The following is an 11,644-nucleotide window of genomic DNA, read 5'->3' on the forward strand; positions in this document are numbered from 1 at the left end:
AAACTGGTCAAGCAGGTCTGGTCTAGAATTTGTGTGCAGAGTTCCTATCTGGACATTTGATAGATTTTAATAGTTCCTTTGTCAAAATCATTCCTTATTTTTCAATAGGATGAGCGTATCTCTACTTTCATTCTTTACCTATTTCACATACACCTCATTTATGTCCCTGACCCTTGATCTCTTTCCCTATTGATATTTACTAAATTTTTATGAATCTAAAATTGTAGGATCTCTGGCATTAAAAAAAATAACTGGGTGACAGTTATTTGCTCTGAAGAGGGAAACTGCCCAGGAAGAGACTTTCCACTGTTTGCCACTTTTTACCTTTGTAATTTGCATAAATGTGGATATATAAACTATTAGAAAATTAAAAGTCTATATCTTCAACATTTCTACAAATGCCTTTAAACATTTCCCAAGCTAACTAAGAGCATATTGCTTCTAATGTTTATATATTATTGTATTTCAAATTTAAAAATAGATAGAGAAGAATTTTAGGATTAAGAGTCTGTTAGTTGTTTTATTTCTTTGATGTAAAAATGTCTTATGGACACAACAGAAGTTGCAAGAGAACATTGACCTCACTCAAACTTTCATCATGGGGGTAAAATATAAACTCTGTATTTTTTTTTCTTCTTTTTGAAGTATTTCGTGTAAAACCTCAGTGAAGGTAGTGTATGTGTTTGAAATTAACTATATACAACTACAGTTACAAAATAACTCATGGCTATTTTAATAAGTAATGCTTGTTATTTGATTACATACACACCCACCCATAGTCATGCTTCTTTTGAGAAAAGCAAACTGTTTTTATGGATAGTGTTGTATCTAAAGCTCTCTTTCTCTTCACTTGGAGAACAAAACCCTTTCCACGAATCTATTCTCACAGGAGAATCATGAGAGGCCTGCTGTAAGTGCTTTTGGTTGTCGGATGCATGCAATGAGGCTCAAAAATAATAACCAGCTGGAGCAATGAATAAAGGACTGTTAGTTATGGCTAATTGACTCCCATCTATGGCCCCTTCATGTGGTTACAGACCTTTTCCATGTAATATTCAGGTTTTACTATTTTTCTACTCTTCACAAATTTTAAATGGTTGAATCGAAAGTGAAGTATTAAGTTGTGTGAACTACTTTCACACCCTAATAAAGGTATCCTCACAATGAAAGGTGCATGACAAACTCAGCTCTCCTCCATCCCAGAGATTTCCAGGAGGAAGAGAGGGCAGTTAGGAAACGTAAAATAATAATCCACTTATTCTTTTTATTTGATTTATTTTTAGTTATGATATGGCTTTGAAATTTCAAGTGATGTCCAATAACTTTCAAAAAGGATATGCAGCTTTTGTTTTTAAACAAATATGACAGAAGATATGTAGCTCTCCAGGCACATTTCAATTTTTTCCCTTATTGGGATGTATACATTACAATGGGTTCATTGAACTTTTGGACCAGAAGTATACCAGAAGAGGCAGTAGGATTTAAAGGGCATGTATTACTTAACAGATACTTTACAAAGAAAATTTCTTTAAATCTCCATAACAAGTCCAAGACAGAAGTTACAAGTATCTCCATTTTGCAAACAGGGAAGATGATTCAGAAACTCTAGGCCCCTTTGCCGTCTCTGTATTCTTCCCATATGCGCTGAATCCATGTTTGCTTGTTGTAAGTCCATGCTCTTTCTACTACCTGCATTAATCTAATAAATACCCTAGTAAAGAAGAAAGGGAAGTAGAGAGTTTCGTTTTTCCTTCTGGGGTGTGTAGGTCCTGAATAAACTTTTCTGTTTTTGCTAAATACTCATCACTTTCTCTCTCATATATAAATTAAAAATGCAGAGATCTTATCTCTGCTCTGAAATTATAAACAGCTTGAAGGCAGACTCATAGCCTAATTTTCTTTGTATCTTTTATAGTCCCCAGTACTGAGATGATTAATGAACAGGGTTGACACACAGAAGGGCTTTCAAGGTATATGGGTAGAAGGGAAGAAGAATCAATAATACATTGGTGAGGAAAAAGAGCACATAATTGTAAAACAAAAACTCATGCAGATTCTTTCATCATCCACCCAAGCACATTAATAATTGTGTCAATTGGCTATATTCCATTCAAATGTCTAGTTTGTTACGTATATAAATACAGGAAATGACATCACTGAATCAAATTTGGACAGTGGACTCATGAGGTTCACAAATCAGGCAAGGTTAAGTCTGATTTTAAAATTACAAGTCACAGGTTACCTGTTCTTCAAATTGTCTTAGGGTTACTGGAAAGTCTTTTGTACCATTACGGAAGGATAAAGTTCCATCTTATTTTCATGGCTCATACATTCTCTTTCACTGCTCAGCTGAGGTAATTTCTCATCCCCTCCCACCCAGTCCTTAACCTTGCATCGGAAAGTTTGTATGTATTAAATGTCTTACCTGACCATTCTTAGACCACATAGTATATTGCTCACACATCAGTGGCTTTGCAGATGCTATTTCCTCTGTTTCTAAAGCCCATCTCACTTGCCTGGCAATGCCTTTCACTCATCAACTCACCTCTAATGAATCCTCCCCTATAAAACGTCCCTCTCCTATAATCCTAGGTAAAATTAGCCAAGTCCTGGATGCTACTTTTATAGTAGAAACGACATCAATCTTAAAGTCACCTATATCATCTTGGGTGTTGTTTAACTTCAAGTTTTAGTTTTGATATTTGTAAAATGAAAATTATAACAACTACCTTTAGGTTGATTGAAGAACTAAATGCTATGATATATGTTAACACCTTCTCTCTCACTTTTGTCTTCCCATGGCATTTTGTTTGTCCCTTTGCTCTATGACTTAATGTTACAATTACGTGACTCTTTTTCTCCACTGAATGAACTGCTTCAGAACAGAACATAGGAATCTTAGACACTTTCATGGCCAGCAGCAAAGCCAAACCCTGCTGGATACCTGGTTGCTCAATTACGTAAACTGAGATTTTCTTTCAAGAATATTTTTTTGGAATTTAAAAAGTCTAAATAAAATATATTCTTGTTACTGACAGTGTTGCATTTTATAAGCTTCTTAAATAACTAATATCCACGGTTCATAACTTTACCCTCAAAGGTGACCGTTTGTATTTTCCTCTTCAGGCCACGTTTGAGCTTTAATTTGAGTTTGTAAAAACTGTGGGAATGTTCTGAACTGACTTATTCTCCACAATCAACTGATATAGGAACAGAAGGGATGAATTAATTTCAAATTATTTTCACTTGAATTTTAAAATTAACAGTCAGAAAATATGTTGTAAGTTATCTGTTTACAGTTTAAAACAAGATTTTCTTAAAATCTTATCACATTAAAAATAAAAATAAAAGTATGATTAAAAAGAAACCAGTAGCAAGATTTCTTGGCATAGAAAGGGAAATGTTATCTATTTCCAGAAATTGTACATAATTTTGTCTCTTTTCATGTTTCACTAGTTTTTTTTCACACTAGCATTCTTCTACCAAGGTCTTAATTTGAAACAACAGGGACATAGTCTTTTAAGAATTATGTATTTGTGCTTTAATCTACTAACTGTGATGTCTCCACCTCAATTTCCTTCTTTATTTTTAAATATAGATATTTATCATATTAAAGTCATCTTCTTTTTAATACATAAAAACATGGAGTTATCTACTGCACTATCAACAGCATGGTTTGCAAAGTGTATTCCACAAAGGTGTTCTTGAATTTGTCCCAAAGATTTATTTAATAAATAAAAGTTTCTTAGAATATTCTTAGCCTGGGTCTATAAAGTTTAAAAACAAACACTAAAATTTATAATGTATTTATATTATTATAGTAGACACTCTGTGAAGGCACGACCTCAGTTTTGACAGAATAAATTAGATTTTTGCATCTATTTATTGTTGTTGTTATTAGTCTATGCCTGCATACATGGACCACATTGGAAATATTTCTACAGAGCAACAGCCTTCAATACCAGAAAATATACCATTATTTGACATCCATTTAAGTCTCCTGAATATGTATAAACTCTTGGGTCACAACATTGTTTTTCTTTGGGATTTATGTCCTTTATATATACTTTAATGACTCAGACGGCAGTGGGTTTGTTGGGATATACTTTAACCATCGAGGAGCCCTGGTGGCACAGTTGTTAAATGCTTGGGTGCTAACTGGAAGGTTGGCAGTTTGAACCCAATAGTCACTTTTGGGAGAAAGATGTGGCAGTCTGCTTCCATAAAGATTACAGCCTATGAAACCCTGTTGGGCAGTTCCATTCTGTCCTATAGGGTCCCTATAAGTTGGAATCTATTTGAGGGCAACGAGTTCGCTTTCGTCTTTTAAATACTTTACTATAATTGTTCTGTATATTCTCCTGGAGTGTGGTTTGGTTATATGATATTTTTTTTTTAAGTACACATATTTCATTCTTTTAGTCTTTCTGTTAAGATTCCCTAACCCCATAATCATCTTATTGTTCTTACTCTTTCTTGTACTTCCTCTCTTTCAGTCTTTTGATTTAGGGAAACTATTTGAATGAAACCAAAATATGGTGAGCATGCCTGTGAATTGAAACACAAGAAATGGCTTTTAAGTGGGAATGTAGCCTTTGGCAACATTGTAAGCAATGCTTGATTCAACAATGTCCTGGTTAACACTCAGCGAAGCTTTCGATGTACTGTGATTGATTGAATCTTCTGAGATAATTATATATTTTGAAGGACAAACAAATACCCTCTGCTATTAAAACTTTTTTTTTTATTAAAGCTTAACATTGCTGTCACCACTCATCTGCCAGTTTGTCCTATTGTGTGGCTTGCGTGTTGCTCTGATGCTTAGAAAAATAATCTTTTCAGTGCTTTATTTCACTGTTTTTAAATTCAGATACACAAAGATTCACATAAATTTAAACATAAATCTGCTTTCCTCAGGTCTCATTAATCAAATCATATTAATGATCCATATTTTGCTGAACTTGCTAATTTACCCAATAGTTTAAGTCAAGTCAGTTCCTCCTCTAGCCTAGTAGCATTTCTGAAGTTTGTTTGTTTGTTTTTTTTTTTTTTAGATTTTGTAACAAGTAATACCGTCATCTCTGGCACCAACCACGTCTCTCCTCTTTTCTTGCTCTGCCCCTCACCCCTACCTCTGAGCCAAAATCCGCCCTGCTTGTTGAAATTGGACGGATTTAAGAAGCCAAAACTTTGCTCTGCATGATGACAAAAGATGGTAGAGGTGGAGGGAAATATTTTATTTCCCGTTTTCTGTTACTTTCTAATAGGTTCTACATCAGTTCAATTTTCTTTCCTTGTGTCTTACAGATCCCTTTAATATCGCCTTAATGCAAAGATAAAAGGGAAAGGATATAAGTGCAAATATTCCACCTACCACTTTGAACAATCCCCATCACGTTTTTGTTTGGAATTCCTATTCCTACATCCTACCTCAACATCGCTAAATTTTTTCTTTTGCACTGGAAAGATTTACTCACTAAGAAAAACAGAATGCGCACACAACTGGTTGGCTCTCCGATATGCCTCACCAATTGCTCTCTGGCCGGCCTAAGAGTTCACCACCGGTGAGAAAGTAGTTCCAGAAATGAAATATGTGCGGTATAAGAAACTGACTACTACTAGATGACTCGCAAAAATTTGACTACTGGCCTTATTTCCTCATCTATAAAATTAAAAATATAATATGTATCTCAGTCCGTTTCTGAGTTGCATTTTTTATAATTTCACATGTAAAACCTCTTTTAGAAGTTATTTTCCCTAATTTAAATAACATTTCAGCAGTGTAATCGACAACAGTATTTTTTAGCCCATTTCACGCATTCTATAGCAGCAACTCGACAGCAACTAACAACAATATAGAATATTTGGAGAAATAGTTTTGGCCTAAGAAATGAAAATGTTGCAATTTGTCCCCAAAGTCCTCCTATTTAGAGTTACCTGTGGGGTTCATTGTGCCCTATTCCTTCTCATTTAATAAGTTAATATGTTAATAAGTTAGCATATTATAAATAAAACAAGAATATATGTATTAAATACCTTCAGGTAAAACCTTTCATGCACGTACTGCTCTTGAATAATAGGGAAGTCACTGCATCCTCTTGTTAAGGTATTTTGCTTTATCACCAGGCAGTATAATTACCTTTTCACATGGAGTGGAGTAGTGACCTCAATGACATTTTAATGGATTTTAAGTGGATCTTGACCCTGACCTTATCTTATTTGTATGTGACTTTTTGTACACCATTAGTCCTATGTCTTTGATTCCATTAAGTTGTATGAAACAAAGCCGACACATTCCTCACCTGCCTTTCAATTATTTTGTTACATGATTAAACAGTATTTGTAAATCGCTTTCACCCATTATGAATTAGTGATAAAATTTTTGATTACGGCATAAAAAGGCTATGGGTGAGTCAAGTTCAGATCAGTTCATTTCAGTTAAACATTCCATATGATGTCATTTCCAATGCTAGGAATGGCCTTCATCTAATGTGTGGTCACATCAATGAGGTCTGGACCACCTTGCCTTTCAGAGATATTTACAGAACTTCCTTATATGACTGCCTGGTCTCCTTGAGCTACTTACTGTAAAAACCTGGTCGTTTTTATGTCTGTATGTAAAGTAAAAGTTAAAAGCAAATGCATCAAATCAGAGAGTATATAATCATTTTGTTATGATGGCAATAATTAATATGCTTTTATAAAAATTATTGACACTTTTCTCAATCCAGAAGATTTCTTTAGTTTTTCTTCTGGAGAGAAATCAGTATTATCTTCTAAAAACCAATATTAAACTAGATTGAACCAAAACTAATTAAGTCATTTTTTATTGAAAAATTACCTGTAATATGTAGGACACTAAAATTAAAAGAGATCTTTGAGTCCTCTTGTCTAACCCATTCATTACGCCCAAGGAAACTGAGACTCAGAGTGGCCAGTGAATTGTTAGAGGCACAAAGCTAATATGCAGCAGAACCTCAGACAGAACCAATTTGTGTTCGCCATCAGTCTAGGGCTCTTTCTATTGCCCTGTCCACCATACTCCCATACCTCAGCGGATCAGATATTCATTCTTCATTGATTCAGAGAGCTGACATGAACAAGCAAATATGTCAAAAGCAATTTGTCATTTACTATTGCACAGGAAACTCATAGAGTCCTGACATCACAAGGTAAGAAGGATCTTTAGGGTCATCCAATCTATCTTATTTACACCTCCTGTACTCCAATACTGAATGTTTAAATTCCCTGATGCATGTATCATGAGGAAAACCAGAATTTCTCTCTCTCTGCATGCACATGCAATATATGTATAATATCACCTCGTGCTGTTGCGTGCTGCTGAGTTGATTTCAATTCCTAGCCACCCTGTGGAGCAGATTACAACTGCCCAAAGAGTTTTTTTTAGGATGTAATCTTTATGTGAGCAAAAATCGCCAAGTCTTTTCTCCCTTTGAGTGGCTGGGTGGGTTCGAACCGCTGATCTTTCTATTACCAGCCAAGCACTTACCCATTGCACCACCAGGGCTCCTTAAGACATTACATAGACTTAATATATTACGTGTATAGCTTTTGCATTCCATTTCTATCCTGTGTATACTTTTAAATTTTGATTATTTTTATTGAATTAAAGCTGTTTATTGAGTACTTAATATGTAAAGGCATAATGCTTAGCACTTTACATGTATTATCTCATTTTTATTTTCACAATAAACCTGAGCAATTTTATCATCATCAGTTACAGATGAAGAAACAGTCCAAGAGAGAGAAAGTCTCATTTCATTTTTTTTTTTTTATTGTGCTTTAGGGAGAACATCTCACAGAGCAAAGATTCAAATTCAAGCTTATTTATCTTCATGACCTGTATTGTTATCAATATTTTTCTTCTCTTCTTCATACTTATGTTCTTCAAAATTGCCAAGTTCATTCCTATTTGAGGATCTTCGAACTAGTTGGTCCCTCTGCCTAGGAATGCTGTTTTTCCAAATCTGGAAAGCTCATAACTTTTACTCATTGAGGTCTCAGTCGAAATATCAGCTTGTCAAAGACTTGTTACTTGTTAATTCACTTATGTATTTATTTATTATTTTAATTGTTGTTGTTAGGTGTCATCGAGTTGGCTCTGACTCATAGCACCCCTAAGTGCCACAGAATGAAACACTACCCAGTACTGCCCCATGCTCACAATCCTTGTTATGCTTGAGCCCATTGTTGCAGCCACTGTGTCAGTCCATCTCATTGAGGGTCTTCCTCTTTTCCACTGACCCTGTATTTTACCAAGCATGATGTCCTTGTCCAAGGACTGATCCCTCCTGACATGTCCAAAGTACGTAAGATGCAATCTTGCCATCCTTGCTTCCAGGGACCATTCTATAGGACCCTATAGGACAGAGTAGAGTTTCCAAGGCCATAAATCCTTACAGAAGCTGACTACCGCATCTTGTTCCCGTGAAGCAGCTGGTGGACTCGTACCACTGAACTTTCAGTTAGCAGATGTGTCCTTAATCACTGCGCCTCCTATATTGATAGATGCGATGTAATTACTACTTTGTTTCCTTTATACATACACCTGTTTAACAAATCCATCCTTACTGCCAACAGAGGAAATGCATTCTATAGACAAGTATTGCTAAACTTTGAAAGTATGTGTGCATATAGAGAGAAACGATAGCCCTCAGCCGCAATAAACACCTTTAAGTGTAAAGTTTCTTTCTGCATTTAAAATTATTACTTAGAGCAAAAGCCTAAAGAGTAAAATACCTTGCCCAAGGTTAACACTGTTATGAAGTGGCAAGTTGGAAATTTATCCTTAATCAGCAGGACTCCAGGGCCTTGCATTTTTAGCCACTGTGTTTCAGGATCCACTTTTAGGACTATGTTCTATGGTCCCAGATTACAGTACCTTCCTTCTTGACCCCTTTCTTCCCATTACTTCCATTCTTTTCCTTCCATATTACCTTGCTTTCCCCAATACCATCTTCCAGTAATCTATTTCCTACCTCACACTTGGTGATTCAGATTGTCCTTGTCTCTGTCCTTTCATTCACACCTCTTTGTCTTGGTCAGGTTCCACAGAAGCAGACCCTGAGCCAAGGATGGATGTGTAAGGGATTTATTAAGGAAGTGCCCCAGGGATACAGGCTAGGGAGTGGAGGAAGCAGGAGAGGAAACGGAAGGAAGCCAAGCAATGGTGCAGGTGCAGTTTTAGGCATAAGTCCTGCAGAGGGTAACTTCAGCCTGATTCTTCAGGGAGTTCTGGAGTATACATTATGCTTTAAAGTTGCTCCAGCTGGAGGCAAGAGAGCTGATATTCATAGCAATCGATAGCCATTTGTCATTTTTAAGGGATAGGAGAGAGATTATTGAATGCACACCAAGTCCCTCGCACCCCATCATTTTACACACAAAAATGGTACAAAAAGGATCCAAGGGGATATGTGCAGAGACCCCATACTGTCCACTACATACTTCTCAGGCATTGAGTCAACACCGTCATGATATTTATCATCTGCTTATTGCTTTTTGTTGCTAAAAAACCAGGAGTAGTTAAGCAGGATGTGAATGATGGTTCTGGGATAACCTAATCGTGGGAATAGTTGCTCTTTATGAAAACAGGGGGAAAAAATAAACCTGCTCATGTGTGTGGAAAGTCATTGACACTTTGGTGAGAGATCTTTGGATCAAAAGTGACTTCTTAGAGGACTTCCCTTTCCAGGGTCTGTTTTACATCAAACTGGAATTTTTGACCTGAAGAAAATGGTAATTTTCTCACTTAGGATCAGCTGAAACCTTCACAGGGGTTTAAATTTCATCACAGCTAGAAACTAGTCGTCTATAGTTTCATAAATATGAACTCATTGTAATAAGGAGTACACCGAGGGCAGAAAGGAGGGGCACAGCAAAGACAAATGCACAGTCTTACCTCAGTGCCATAAAGAGATTGTCACATGATCCTTGACACACAAATCCCCACAAACTAAGCATTATGCAGCTATTGCCCAATATAGTTAAACAGAGTGATTGTACTTGCTTTTAACAGCTCGGTTTCCGTCATACAATGCAGGCACTGAATAACAAATGACGCATAATGGCGTGAGAAAACTTTGAGTTTCTTCATATCAAAGACTGTAAATACTATCCCCAAATAAACACCAAACTATCAAAACCCCAAAGCAAAATAAGTGTGTATAGACCACAAAGACTTCAAAGGCAATAAAAATGTGTACAGTTGAAACCATTTGAGATGTTACTTACCCTACACTATTCTTTAGAAGAATCTTTCATCCTCCCTGCTGTGTTGCTTGATTACCTTTCTTCTCTCTCTTCTCTTTCCCCTTCCTTTTCCTTTACCTCAGGTTTAGCATTTATTTCTTATGAAACAAGTCTACATATTCCTTAGTTATCTCTTTCCAACGCTTACCAAGAGGACCTTCCTCACTTTTCAATGACCAAAATCAAGGTATTTTTTCTAAAGAATCCATTCCTAAGAAGAGTTCTAATTTCCACTGATGAAATATTAATTGTTCTCAATGAGCTACAAATCCATGGGTAATATATGAAAAAGTTAGCATTATCAGATAGCAGACTTCTATTCTTAACATTTCTGTGCTGACAAAAGACTCAATTCAAGAGTTTGTATAATCAGATCGCTATTTAAAAGTCTCAATTCTGAAGAAAAGGCTATTTTCTCTTCTACATCCAGGAAACACTGGCTGAGCTGTGGCTCCTGCCAGCACTGCTGTAGCTGCCCCAGACAGCGCTTGCATAAACTCTCTGGCTGAGTCATGTCTCTGCTCAGCTACTCAGTAATGAGCCATCTCTGGGGACATTCCTGAGATGTGCCAGAGATGCATGTCTGGTCTCCACCTAATTCTTTGTCATGCCCCAGGCCATGCCCACATTAGAGGAATTTCTAGGGCACTGCCATGTTCCACCGGAAAAAGAGAAATTCTGTAGAACTGTTACTTAATATTACTCAAAAAAATCAGTAGCAGAAGCAATGAATGGAATGGAATGCAAAATTCTTGGCTGTTAGCCCTAGATAGAACCACTTCCTTCCTATGAACAAAGAGTGGTTAATAGATTGGCTTGGGGGCTGCAGGAGAGGGGTAGATCCTAAGCAGTTAATTTTACTCTGAAAACATGAAAAATTCTTACCCTTTCCAAGGGGAGAGACTATATTACTTCTTTTTTTTTTCCCTTGGACTACACAGGCAATAAAGAGTCGGTGAACAAATATTTGCTGACTTTAACAGTTAAACAAAATGACTCAAAAGGGTTACTGAACAAACATTTGCTGATTTAATAAATAATATAATGGTTCCCGTATAAAATGTATTTGTTAGGCTGTATTTTTTTTTTATATAAATATTATATTCCTTCCTTTCAACCAATGTCATTTTTGTCCCAAGAGAAACTCAAAGAGAAAATTGCTGCTACTAATGTAGAAAGACAGCTATCTGGGGCGGGGAAAAAGTACAATAAAATAAAATGAAAATCTGCTGGAGACAATGAAATGTAGAGAGGATTCAGAAGCACTTCTTTCAGTCACAGTTTCTAACTTATTAATGGTCCCATATACCCAAACCGAACTACAGGAATGGATGAATCTTCTGTTATGCTTAAGAGACTTAAAGAAACGACT

At 36.2% G+C, this 11,644-nt stretch overlaps 1 protein-coding gene across 1 annotated transcript in view; it reads right to left on the bottom strand.

Annotated features, from left to right (window-relative positions):
- The window catches only part of SEMA3C (semaphorin 3C), a 197,845-nt gene extending 187,115 nt beyond the window's left edge, over positions 1 to 10,730 (bottom strand). The window contains exon 1 of the mRNA XM_010587309.3: positions 10,255 to 10,730. The gene's annotated coding sequence lies outside the window, so the exon portion shown is untranslated. The remainder of the gene's footprint in view (positions 1 to 10,254) is intronic.
- Between the last annotated feature and the right edge of the window lie 914 nt (positions 10,731 to 11,644).

This window comes from Loxodonta africana, chromosome 8 (genome assembly GCF_030014295.1).
Source record: "Loxodonta africana isolate mLoxAfr1 chromosome 8, mLoxAfr1.hap2, whole genome shotgun sequence".
In the NCBI taxonomy this organism is placed as follows: Eukaryota; Metazoa; Chordata; class Mammalia; order Proboscidea; family Elephantidae; genus Loxodonta; species Loxodonta africana.